Consider the following 13,985-nt stretch of genomic DNA (forward strand, 5'->3'; position numbering starts at 1 on the left):
TGCTGAAAAGAAAACACATTTTATCACATTTATTAATGCACTGTGCACTTTTATATTTTATAATTTTGTGCTTGCTGTTTTGATTGAGTTTGAGCTCCAAAAAGCTTTTGTTGTTATATATATACATATAATATATTTTTTGCATATTTCACTTGCTTGCACTTGGATTGCAAAAAAGCTGCCATGAAATCATGCATTTTAGGTTGCAACAATCCCCCCAAAAAGTCTGTGAAATGAACTGTCGTGAATGAGCACATATAGTTTCAGTAGTTTTAATAGTATGACGTGTTAGTATTGTATTTTTTTTAAACGCATAGTATTGAAAACCTGTTGATATTCATTGCTTTGAACAATCTTATCCATCTTACAAAAATCAGATGACTATAATCACTCACAACTATAAATCTACACTAACATCTTATATGACAGCTTAGTTAGCATCACAGTACCTACTGACCTCACAGAACAAAGCAGATTTCAGATGAGTGTAGATGTGCACTGTGCACGTGCACATGTTATTTATTCTGCCACAGAAAAGAGGGGACAGCTTTACAGCCCTCCACCACAGCCATTATTTACAGCCTCAGTCATCCATATATCCTCCATCATCCACTTTTATGGCACACACAGAATGATAATTATGATAACAATAATAACTACCCATATAAAATACCTTTACTGCACTTGGGAGTATGAATGAGCTCTATTCTTTACTAGATACTCATATGTTTCTCAGTGGAGAGTTAAAGCAAGCACCAGTTTCCCTCAAATGAAACTCAGCCTGCATCTGATATTGATTCACGGCTGCGTTTTGGAACGTTTTATTCAGGATAATTTTCTACCTTGGGAATTTCGGGGGTGTAAAGGCTCCATAGCGAATCATTCAGCATGTTTGAAGGTGCCGTATAATCGTTTTTTTTTTAGCTAGAGTCCCTCCACTTTCATAGTGCAACTGAAGGTAATACTCTCTCTGTGTGTGGTGGTTTTGCACATCAAAATGAGCTGGAAATGTGTATATCTCAATCTGCTTCCTTATCAGAACATTTTCTATTTGCTAAGAGGAACCATAAAATGCTATTTGGCCTCCCTCCTGCTGCAGCGGTGTGTTAAAAAAATTTGAACTCGCAGCTTCAGACAGATATATTTGTTCTGGAAATATGACATAAAATTGTGTTTCTCTCAAATTGTCCTTGATCCATATGGCTCCAGGCATCTTAGTATTGGTTTTAATGTTTCAATACAAGTTCAAAACAATGCAAATAATTAAAGGTGTGTGTGTATGAGGTGATGTAAAGAGAGAATGACAGAGACATAGTCATTGACTGGAAGAGAAAAAGAGATAGGCCAGAGGGGTAGACTGGTGTCTCAGCTTCAATGAACTGCAGATGAACTGAGTGAGTGGAGGCTCATAAACACATGCTGTGCTGTGTTATTGATTGGGGAGAATAAATGAATGTTTGCTAAACATATTGGATCAGAGAAGACACAGCTCTCACACTGATCAGGGTGATCTGCAGGGTGGCCCAGGGTCTCATCTGTTTGTGTTTGTTTAACTGTGTGTGAGTGCTGGTATGCACTTTTAATGATGTCTGTGTTGTTTTGCATGTGTGTGCGATTCTTTTCCAATGTTTGTGTCAATCTGTGCACATGCATTTGCCCGTCAGGACTTGGCCACAGTCTCAACTCGTCTCACACTATCACCTCACCTGATTTGTGCAGAGACACCTCAGGATGCCTTTCACACTGTATGTGGGGAGAACTGTCTCTAGAGGTCACTGCAGTTCCATGGGTGACAGATGCAGCCGAGGCCAGCAACAACATCCTGTTTAACACAGCCACTTAGACAATAGGCATGAACCGGAGGGAAGAGGCAAAAAGCTGGAAGAAACCGGTGGAATATCACAGTGAGTTTCACACTGTCAAATAGCCACACATGGGCAGACATACACCTATGAAACAAACCTTGCAACCTTGTCACCAAAAGCTGCAGATCCAAATCCGCATTAAGCTGTGTTGGGTGCTAATAGCAGTGATTTCACACTGACACTGAACACTCCATGGCTGCAGCTCACATGTCTGCTGCTGGGCGAGTTAGGAAATGAAATGGATCCAAGCCCTCATCCCTCTGGTGTACTTTAACTAGGTATCTTTTCCCAAGTACTCTACCTAAGTACATTATTCAGGTACTTTTCTTTAGTATTTTCATTTTATGCTACTTTATACCATTACATTTCAGAGGTAAATGTTGTACCTTTTACTACACTATGTGATTATAAAACCTTAATCACTAATTACTTTGCCGACTGAGAGCAGTAACACAAAATATATCAAATAAACAAATCAAATCAAATAAACAAATAAATAATGATATGTTGTTATAGATTAAGGTCTATACAGTTGTTAAAAATTAGCCCCACCTTTACCAGCATCAACATTAAAGTGACACAAACAGGTAGTGTATGTATCAAAAATTATAATCTATTATTACACAGCTTTGAGAATATTTGATTCTGATTGGTCAATTACAGCATTCTATGGTCTCTTATTTCTGAATAACACAGTTTTGATCACAGATTCTGGAGGATCATGCAGAGGCCATAAAATAATTTTTAATTCAATAAAATTATTTTTAAATCAGTATTTTGTGTAAAATTATTGATATTTTTATGAGTAGCCATTTAATAAGTGGAATAATGTCCAGTAAGCAGGTCGTTATGGTGATTCAAGACCTGCAAAGTATAATGTATTGTAGTTGCACAAATCCAAGTACCATTTTAGGCAGGTGCTGGACCAACAAAAGACAGCAATAAAGACATAAAAAGGTCCATACACTGTAGCTCCTTTCAATTTATATAGCAAATAATTTTATAAACAAATTTCACTGATAGAAGATACAAACAGAGCTACCTTTTTATGTCATCATTGATTCAAGACCTGTGTTGAAGACCTGACCAATGTACTGTACATTATACCTCACATAAATAATATGCTGTATATTATTGTGAAATGGGTCAAGATTAAGCATAAGTACTTTTACTTTTGTTATTTAAGTATATTTGATGCTAACACTTTTTTCTACTATTATCCAGGTAACATTTAGAATCCTTGTATTTTTAGACTACTTGTAATAGAGTATTTCTACATTGTGGTACTGATACTTTTAGATCTGAGTACTTCTTCCACCACCAACTTTCACAGCTTTTATGCATTTAGCTCAATAAGACATTAAATTTTGATTTTCAGATTTTAAAGTTCTCTCTTTGAAAGGTCTCGAACAAAATAAATGTTTAAAAAAAGTTGCCCAAGGATTTCCCAGCCATGGGCAGCTCCTAAAAACACAAAAACAGCCTCATCCTTTCCTTAGTTTTGGTCATGCTTCTCAAACTATTATTGTAATCTGGTACAGAAGTCAAAAAAAGGGAAAACATGCTGCCAGGCGCCTCTCTCCCACTAATTCTATTACACTGGGTTATTTTTAAAAGTTTCTTTTCTAAACATTTACTGTCAGTAGTACACTGGGAGCTGCTGTTCCATATGCTTTGTTTGTATTGTGGTTGTGGTCGCAGTGGGACTGAACCCGCCTGCTTCCAGTGAGCTAGTGGCAGCTACGTGGTCCGCCATGCCAAGTTTAAAATTAGTAACAAATTTAATATGTACTCTGCTGGCATCCGGTGCCTTTTGTAGAGTGCAAAATGCTCCGATAGTTTGTCGTGGGGTCTCTCTGGAAGACCACAACCAGGCCCAATATAGAAACTCCAATTGGAAGACGGGGGAAAAAAGAGAGACGAAATCCAGAGCAGATGCGGATAACGTCTACAGTGATCAAGCTAAGAAAGCTGAAACACTAACACGGGACCACCAAGACAAACTCAGCTTTCGCAACGCCTCCCTCTCGTTGGCAAAGAGGGAGCAATTGCTGCTCTGTGCTCCTTCCCCACGGCCACAACCTCAAGCCCAAACTATTAGCATGACCTAAACGACAAAACCATGCTCCTGTTAATGGCATAATCGTGGAGGGACATGATTTATGGCTTTCATTTTTAAGGATCAGTCTCCCCATAACTCCTAATATGGAGGAAAATATCTGTTTTCACTAAGGGAGCCCTCCCATAATGCCTTATAGGCTGTTAAAGCATGGAAAAGAACATATTGGTGTCATAAATCTAGATTTCAAACTAGACAGCATAAAACATAGTGCGGGATTACAGATGGGGACAATAGTGAAGAAGTTAAACCAAAGCAAAGGATTACAGTACATCATGACTGGCTTGGATATGAAGTCTGGAAGTTTGAGGTAAGTTCTATTAATAGTGTTTCATCAACAGATCTCTTCTTGGCTTCCTTTGCCATCCATCACATCCTCAGCTGCCCACAGTAATATACGGAGGATTTACAACACATTTTTAAAATGGATCGGACTTATCTTTACTTTTGACTGGTGCTAGGTAATACAAGTTATCCATGAGTTTTAAGGGGATTTGGCTTCACAGCATGTGGATAATTTGTCCTTTAAGTGTAATATATCAGTTTTCATCCTGGTTCTCTCTGTGCGTGCATGTAATTTATCATGACTTAAATTTCTTCATGAGGACACATAAAACCAATTTAATATATTAAGCATGCAGTTATCCAACAACTAAAATTAGGAAGTGGATTTTACGTTAAAGGAAGATTTCCTTGCCAACCCTTGGCTCACCTTACCTGCATTTTTCTCCCCTGGTCATGACAGCAGACGAAGTCAGAGGGCTGGTAATTCACTCTACTGTAGTTTGGCCTCTGACCAGTAGAGGGAGGTCAATGATTTATTTCTGCCATGTTACAGCAGGGATCTGCATTTGCCTCCTCTGGCTTCTTGATTATGAGTGATTCTAAAAAAATGTGTCAGTTATTATTTTTAGACAACCGCATAATGCAAGCACAGTGGGCCCTTTGAAGGCTCATTTATTACGCAGGAGATAAGCGTGTTCCAGCGGCCAGATTCCTCAGGAACAGGTCACCAGCCCTGATTAAAAGTGACTCCGCATCAGGCCATAAATATTTGTCAGCCCACCTTTGAAAGGCAGGCGAGCCATGGCTTCTCTGCTCGTTTGCCACATGAAAGTGCAAATGGAAACACTTAGGGTTGGGAGCTGCATCAGTCATAGCTGGAATAAGATGGCCAATAAAAAGGGCGTAATTATGATGCTCCATCATTTGACACAGCTCGGGGGTTTGGGCTGTTTGCCTGCGTGCTATAATAGAGGCAGAGAGAAATCCCACCCGTGAATAATGGGACCTGTACTTTTATGAGCGTACTGTGTTTAAGAGTGAACTTTGAAAATGTGTGGTCTGTGTGTCACCTCCCTCCACCTCCTCCCTCGTCCCCCCCTTCCCCTCCTCCTCCCCTCAGCTGTTTACCTTGCTGCTGTAGAATGTGGAGCATGTTTCGTCTGCCCCTCTTTGATGCGTCTTATTGCTCCGCCATATCAAAGCCACGTCACGACTGGCGTGCCACCACAACAACAACGCCTTGTTGTCAGCTGCCCTGCTTGCAGCTTGTTGTGAGGCGCTTTATGGCCCATGCATTGATGGTGCTTGGTGTGAGCCGACTCAGTTGTTTGTGATAAACAAAGCCGTTTTTCACATTTCATGACCCCCATACAATGTATTTAAAGGATTTCATGTTGATTTACAGGCCATGAGGCTCTCCAGTGTCTTAAATCACTTTTGTTTTTGATCAAGAGCCTTCTGTAGGTAATCAACACGACATAATTGCTTCAAAGTGCACTTCTGTAATTTTTAGCCATCTTGCATGCATAGGTTTTTGAGGTCAGCATTGTCACAGTAATGATACGTTCTGTAATCATGGAGATACTGTTCTTGGAAATGCCTCCACATTCCTTGGTGTGTCTGCTTGATATATGAGGGCCCTGAGTAACAGAAAGCAGAGCTGATGTAGACATCAGGCAGGTGTGGAGACTCCATTAGAGCTAGCAGCCATTTGACTTGCACACCAGTGTCTAATCCTACACAGGAGCTTCACACAGAGAGGCAGGGCCCCCAAGCAGAGCCCGGTGGAGAAGAGTGCTGTCGACGCCATACTGTTACACAGCCCTGCTGTGAGTTTTCTTCCTGCCTGCATGATGCCAATGAAACTAATGTAGTGGAAATACTCTGTCTTCAGGTGGAGGAGGCTGTTCATTATATGTACTACTGCTACAGCGAGTCATTGTGCTGCATACCTGTGAAGAAAGGAAAAAAAAAACAGTCAGGTGCAGAGTCTCCAAGAGAGACAAGCTGCTGGCTTCACATGCCGGACTTCATCTGTCAAATCTGCAGTGGTGTTGGCACAGGCTGAGCTCAGGAAATTGGAGACATAAATTGAAGAGAATTGATGGTGCTGCTGCTGCTTTGCAGAATATTGTTGCTGAACATTGTTGCTGTCTGCAGTCCAAATGAACTGCTGCGGAGGCTGTCACCGATATAGCTTCACAAAAATAAACCTATTGTGACACAATTCTTCTCCAAATTATCTTCAATCAGCCTGAACCAAAAAGTTTGACCCAGAATGTGATTTATGTCCATGTAATGGGAAGTTACTAAATTGTGTGTGTGGGTCTAAATATGTTGTTGAACATGTATGGGAATTCGTTTCTAAAAAATATGGTCACAAACACCATAAAATTTAAGATTTTCCAGTTTCAGAATTCCTACAAAATTATAATACTGACATCCCTTCTATAGAAACCTGAGATGATAGAAGCACCATAGAAAATGAGAGAACTATGTTTCAACAGGGGGCACTATACTCCAGTTATGTAGGGTTATGCTCTGTTAATGTTCATATAAAGTTACCCCTGAATACACATTCTGCAGTCTTAGCTTCACTGTCCATGGCCATTGTGTTTTCATACATTCACTACTTTTCATGTGGATGTCCAATCAGTATTGATGGTAAATGTAGTCAGTTGAAGTAATTCCTCAGTGTGGGTTTTTTTGACCAATAAAGCTGAAATCTCCTGCTTGCGAAGTCATGATGACAGTGCCTACATGAACCAGGAGGCACTGCAAGCTCCTGCTGCCCACACCCATGTTACTGTGTATCTAGCCTATAGCTATTACTTTTTGGACAAAACATAGTGTTAGGTTAGCACATCCCCTGACCACCAAGAGGTGGAGACGAGAAATCTAAGCTGAGGTAGCCTGTAGTTCTTAATAACATCAGTGACATCACTGTGACATCACTAGATGCAGGAAGAACAACAGATTTTGCAGCAGAAGAACTCATCTTTCTTGGTCAATTTACCACATACTGAGGAATGTATTGCATCAATTGACTACATTTACCATGAACACTGATTGGACATCCGCATAAAAAGTGTTGAATTTTCCATTTAAAGCGTGGTTAATACCCACCAATTTTTGACCACCAAATGGTAGAAAACACCACAGCAAGCTGACGAAGTATACAGTCACCCTCACATCTCTGAACTGTTCAGTTGCCCTCTTTCATATCCAGTGAACATAAAGAAACATTAGAAAATCTGAGTTCAAGTGGACGCTATATTTAGAATATTTGCACGACTTTTCCTTGCTGTCAGACAGCCCTTTCCAATGGGAAACTGGCATTACATGAGCTAAATATCAGTCTCTCCAAACCAACGTCATTGGTGAAATCACTAATTTTACCTTGCAGAACATGGAATTTGCTGGTCTACTGCTGCCTCAATCTTTTAGTTTGTTTTTGGCAAATCACAAAAAATACAAATTCTTGCCTAGCTACATAATTGCTTTACTTGGTTGGCACACAGTTTTGTGCAGTCATTCACTGTTCCTAAATTATCTTATTTTTGTTTCTGAGTCTGGTTGAATGCAAGAGAGTGACATTTGAATATTTTCATACAATGGCGGTTTCCTGTTGGAAAAGGCTGTCTGATGACAAGCTAAAGCAGTGAAAATATTCTAAATGCAGACTTTTTTGCTTCTCTAAACAGGAGGGTGTGTTGCTCGCCATCTCTTATGGGAAACACATTGACTATGGTTGGTACCTCATACAACCCCACTTAAAATATTCCAAGCTATGTCTTTAAAGTGATATTATGATGAAATAATCCAATTACATTTTTCACATAAATCAAACTTTTGCAATAGAAGAAAGTATGACTGAGGTGTAAGACTATCTTTGCCGCAAGGTAATGTAACACCAGTTCAGCCAAAACTGCCCTACTTGTTATTTTGGAGTCAATATACTGCCTCTGAGCAGTATATTGAACTGTATCCAAGGTGCTTTACATAACTAAAATTTGTTTTATTGTTTTAACTTTATTAAAAAACTTTATGCACATCTGAATTTATGACAGGTGCGTTGGAGGAAGATTCAACTTGAAGAAAACCAGAAAGACTCCTGCACACTGTCTCGCTTTCTGCTGATTTATTAAATATCCGACGTTTCGGTCTGGACGACCTTCATCAGGTAGACTGTTTTAACTTTAGCAAAAGCTGCATGGCTTGAAAAGACTGTAGAATCTAGGATTTACACTTATTTTGAGACCAGCCTATGACATGATACACCCTGTTTAAAAGTCAAATGGAGACTCAACAGCAGGCATTAAAGGCCAACAGATGCCCATGATAAAGGAGAAGAAAAACAGAAGGAGAGAGCGAGATTAAAAATGAGATGCGGGGGGATTATTTAAGGGCATTAAAATGACACAGAAGATTATTCTGATGGTGGTGACGCCAACCTAAGGTCAGCAACGGAAAACTGCCAGACCAGCAGACAAACATAAAAGCACAAACAAGATAACAGGAACCAGAGTGCACACAGTTTAGCACTCCATGTGTACAATGTAGGGATTCAGGCTACACATGAAAGCACCTCTCGTGTTCAGTAAAAATTTATGTCAATAAAAATAAATGTGTGGGTTGGCCTTTTATTGCGATTGGAGCTTCTTGGCCTGCTTATTAAGTAAACATGGCAATCTTTGCTCTTGTCGTCCCCTGACTACCATTTGCACTCCTTCCAGTAGTTACAGATGGTCCAGGAGTGAGATTGAGTTAGCCCTTTGGTTTAGCATTTAGCAATAAACACCAAGGAAGAATCGCTGGGTAAGCACCAGAAGCAACCAAAGCAAAGGTTTAAAGCTTTGTTAGAGGATGACTATCTCTTAACTGAGGGCTCCTCACCACCTTATTCACAATTAGGCAGAAACAGATTGTCAGTGAACTGAGATGAGAAGTGGAAAGGAAACTCAGAATTTGGTTACAAGTTTTTATTCCCGTTCTTAAAGTTTAGATTATTTGATGTGGGGTTGTATGATTTGACCTACTTATCCATAGTCTGTGTTACAGCAGATGGCAGTCAACAAACATCCAGTTTGGAGAAGCAGAGAGGAGCACCAGCACAGGAGCAAAGCAATGAACTGTTGTGATCAGGGTCAGCAACAAAAGGTGTTTTGGCCATTTAAAATAGGTTCGCCTAAAAAAAATTGAACATCAGTTTAAGTGTATGCATATCTATAATATTCTGCTGCTTTACTTTGCCATCAGACACTTACACTTTAAATTATACTGATTTTTTTTTAGGTAGACCTTTATTAAGTGGCTAAAATATATTTTGCTGCTGACCCCATTCACAGCGGTACATGGCTTAACTTCTATGCTGCTGCCTCTCTCTCTTTCTCCAAACTGTAGGCTTGTCAAACCACCATCTACTGTTGCCACAACACTGAGTAGCGATATGTACCTCACACAACCGCATTTCAAATAATCCAAACTATCCCTTTAACAGGCAAAAGAAGACTCCAAGAAGGGAATGAGGTCTCCAAAAAGAAACAAGGCCCTGGGAAATGGCAGCACTAACATCACTCTGTGCCATGCTCCGGCCTGGCACATCGGGATCCGGTTGGGAACTAATATGAAAAGGGCAAAGGTGCTGGAGCAGATCACTCTGCCTCAAGCACGGCACCAGCAATGGACTGGGGGCCTGGATTCTTTCAGACACGAACAGCGGAGGTCAATCACAGGGTATAGAAAGAAGCCGGGGTCGCAATGCAACATCTACCCAAACCGCACAAAGCCATCTTTTCATCCCCTCTCTGGCCATTCCACCAAGTCCATAATTGTCTTTGACAAAACTCATTAGCAGAGACCTTGTAGCAACATCGGCAATCAGAAATTCCATGGAGGGAGACATGCACAGAAACAATGTCCCACACACATTTCATTGCGCCTTTTGACAAAATGTAATGAAGTGTGTATATTGTCCCCCTCATCTGAACTCTGAGCCACTGGTACAAAGACTTTGTTTTATGAGCCTGAGCTGCCCAGCGTGGGACACATCAAATGGCACCTCCATGCTGGCTCCTTTGTCAGACTAGAGGGCAAATTATTGTTTGAGATGTTGTTGTTGTTGTTATTATGGTTCCTATTTATACAGAGAGGCCTTTGCTATCGTGTCAGAATAATTCATATTCTTTTACATAGCAGGCACATGCTCATTAAGTGGGGGCCACAATGTAAAGTGCACATGTGATGGATGTTCCTGACAGCACTTTGTCAGAAGCTAACCCCTCATTGACTTCTTACATTATATTGTACAACATACCACAATAACAGTCATTATTAAACTGGTCTCTGTCCCTTTGAGACACTGGTTAAGTAAGGAAATGGCAATAAAAATAATAAATGCACAAAATTGCCATTATTCTTTAAGTGTGCTGCATAATTTACAATTCAGCATTTATCTGGCACTCAAGGTGAAGTAGCACAAGAAAAATGAAAACAATTTAACCAGTGGATCTCTAAATAATTGTGGTCACTACACCAATTGCTCCCAGACATTTCAGCTGTCAAGAGTAATATTCACGGGGGTGATTTCACAGAGTTTTTCTTGAGCTCAGAGTTTATCAAATTCGCACATTGTCTGCAGTCCAAAAAACAGCTGAGCTACAAAAAAGCTTACTATATTATGAAATGAACATTCTTTCTGATCTTCCATGGAAAGGAAGATTACATGCTTCAGATCTTAAAAATGAAACTTGCAAAACACATGCAGCATGTCACTGCAGATATTATTAATTCAAAAAAGACTTTCAAAAGACTTGAACCCATGTGTAGGCCACGATGTAGGGGAGAGTGGGGATGATAGTAACAAATTAAACTAGAAAAACTGCTACTTTAGGTTGTAAGTCAAAATATCATGTATAAAATACAATGAACACCAGGCAAAAAATTATTTTGTGTATATAAAAGTGTATATATATATGTGTGTGTGTGTGTGTGTGTGTGTGTGTGTGTGTGTGTGTGTGTGTGTGTGTGTGTGTACATGTCTTACCTGAAAATCATTTTTTTGTTTGTAAAATAATGTTGCTCACAGAGGCATACCCCTTTGCCTGTGAGCTCAAAAAGAAAATGTGGGTGTATCATACTGATGACATAACTGCAGCACTTTTTTATTTGCTAAAACTGACAGGGTTACAACTAACCCTTTGTACACCACTACCCGGTCTCCCCTACAGTACATGTGAGAACACATTGTCACTGATTTAAAAGGTTTGTGTTAAATTTCTATACTTTCAGCACTGTCAGTCTGAGCCATGACTACCACCTCTGCTTCGTGTGAGAGACACGACGACCACCATGGAGAAAGAAACAGATCTGTAATATTATTCCCCCTGTCTTGTATTTTAAAATTTTTATTGTGCATAGCATAACAATCAAGTTTTAAGGTCACCTATAAAAACTGAAAGTAAAGAAAAAATAACAGCTGTAAAGGATGTTACTTTTGTGTCTCAAATTATTCATTGATGTGAGTGTGAGTGACTGTGAAATGTTACACAGTGTTTAGCCTTTGTGTTTTTTGTGTTTATGGAGCAACATCCATCTATAAATGACCATGTTCACAATTATAATTTTATTCCTTTATATATATAAAAGTGTTACATGTCCCAAACATTGACTTGGCAGAATACCTGCCATTTCTGACAGTCAGCTGGTCAATTGACTTGAAAAGAGCAGCAAGTTGGCCCAGAAAAGATCAATGATCCATGACAGTAGAGGAGGGGTGGTGGGGAGGTCGGCTGAATGTACACTTATGGAAGTGATAATAACAGACATATGACAATAAAGACACCGATTTCATACAAGGGATGGTCACAGATTAATCATGTCAAACCTATTTAAGTATTCATGTTTACCAGGGCTTGTTTTTCTTTTTTTGCATATTTGTGCCTCATTCACAGATTATCTAAAATCTGTTTTGGATTATGCAAACACGCTCTCATAGGCACCCATCATCACCCCCCCCAACCCCCCCCCCCCCACACACACACACACACGCCCGCCCAATGAAAAATGTAATTTACCAAGAGGGAAGGCGTGTATTAGGGAGATTTAGTTGTGCATAGCTACCTAAGGAACTTATTATTCCGTAACATTGTACTTTGCCACAGATTTCATGTCTCGCCTGAAGATTAAAGATGTCAGACAAACAAATTGTCTTGTGTTTGACCCCTCCCCCTGTGTCCACCACCACCAATAACACCACAGTTATGCTAAACGCCTATTTATCTGTACACTGTAAAAAATATATTTGCTTTACCTTAAAAAACAGTGTCTGCACTGCCTTAAATTTTTAAGTTGGCTGAATATGAAAAGACAACTTAATGTAATTTTGTAACAATACAAAAAATAAACTTTCCTAGTCAAATAAACTTGATATTAATTCAGTTGTACATGACAAAGCATGCTCCACAAGCTTAAGGTATTAAGTTGAACCAACAACTCTTCAGTCACACTGACAAACAATTTTATTTTCTTTCTCATGTTCTCAGTTTGAAAAGTCAGTTATTCTTTTTACACAAAGAACTCAGCTGCTCCCGTTTGAGCAACTTCGGTCAAGCAGTCAAGCAAAGGCAATATGCGAAGCTGCTCCTGGTTCATATAGTGTTTTCATTATTGAGAAGCAAGCAACCATGACTTGTCTTAAAATGTATTCGAGGTCCACCTCAAGTTTTCAGAACGTTTCCTTCAAACTATAAAAAGAAGGGTCTCATGAGAGTTTTTATTCTTGCATAATGCATACTGGGAAGTTTGATAATATGATGATCATGTTTCTTTACAAACTTAATTTAATGAGTTGATTGAACTCTGTACAGTACATTCGTTCAATTCAAAAGACTTCAAGTTAAGAGCAGAAGAACTCATGTTTTTAAGTTCTGAAGTGTTCAGAATACAAATACTAGAAATATTTGGATCAATTAACTTGAATAAATAAAACTTAAAATAGCTGGTTCAATTATATTATTGTATGTGTTTTTTACAGTGTGCCTTAAGCTTACTTTAATTATTTATTTAGATAAAGGTTTTCACTATAAATGTGAATTGCTTTAATGTAGTTTCTGATCCATCACATCACTGATCAACTTCCATTTGCAGATGTGTCTCCTGATTGTCTCTGCTGTGCAGCAGCTGCTTTATTTAAAACACTGTGTATAGGACAGACTAATTGACCTGTTAGCTGCTACAGGCTGCTATATGAGCCCATCACGGCCATTATCTATGCTTTCCCTCAGGTACATCTCCATGGTGGTAATCCCATCGCGCATGCATCATTACCTTCAATAGCATAAGGGCAGCTTTTCTTTACAGGCTCCGATTTAATTAAATTTGGTTGTAAATATTTGATGCACACCTACCCTACATTTTAATGTAAAGAGCATCGCAGCAGGCGTCATGACTGATTACTGTCGAGGAGGAGGAGGAGGAGAGAGGCTCCCTGTTAGCAGCTTGTCATTAACAGGACTGTTACAGTATCGGCCTCCTGACTGATCTAGACTTGGAAACTTCATATCATAAACCTGACATGCAACAGGCAGCTCTTTATCTCCACACACTGTGCTGAACACTTATTTTTTAATTCATTATTTCAGTTACTTGTAGGAAAGGAAACTCATCATATATTTAATTTGCTTCAGTCACCTTCAGGTGAAAATATATATCATATT

At 39.4% G+C, this 13,985-nt stretch overlaps 1 long non-coding RNA gene across 1 annotated transcript; it reads left to right on the forward strand.

Annotated features, from left to right (window-relative positions):
• The first annotated feature begins 3,977 nt into the window (after window positions 1-3,977).
• Window positions 3,978-11,607, forward strand: LOC146333191 (uncharacterized). Its single transcript, XR_014771309.1, has 3 exons — window positions 3,978-4,294; window positions 9,770-9,993; window positions 11,560-11,607. It is a non-coding gene; the product is annotated as an uncharacterized LOC146333191 (long non-coding RNA).
• Window positions 11,608-13,985: the final 2,378 nt, after the last annotated feature.

This window comes from Lutjanus erythropterus, chromosome 1, assembly GCF_056507025.1.
Source record: "Lutjanus erythropterus isolate fLutEry1 chromosome 1, fLutEry1.hap2, whole genome shotgun sequence".
NCBI lineage: Eukaryota > Metazoa > Chordata > Actinopteri > Lutjaniformes > Lutjanidae > Lutjanus > Lutjanus erythropterus.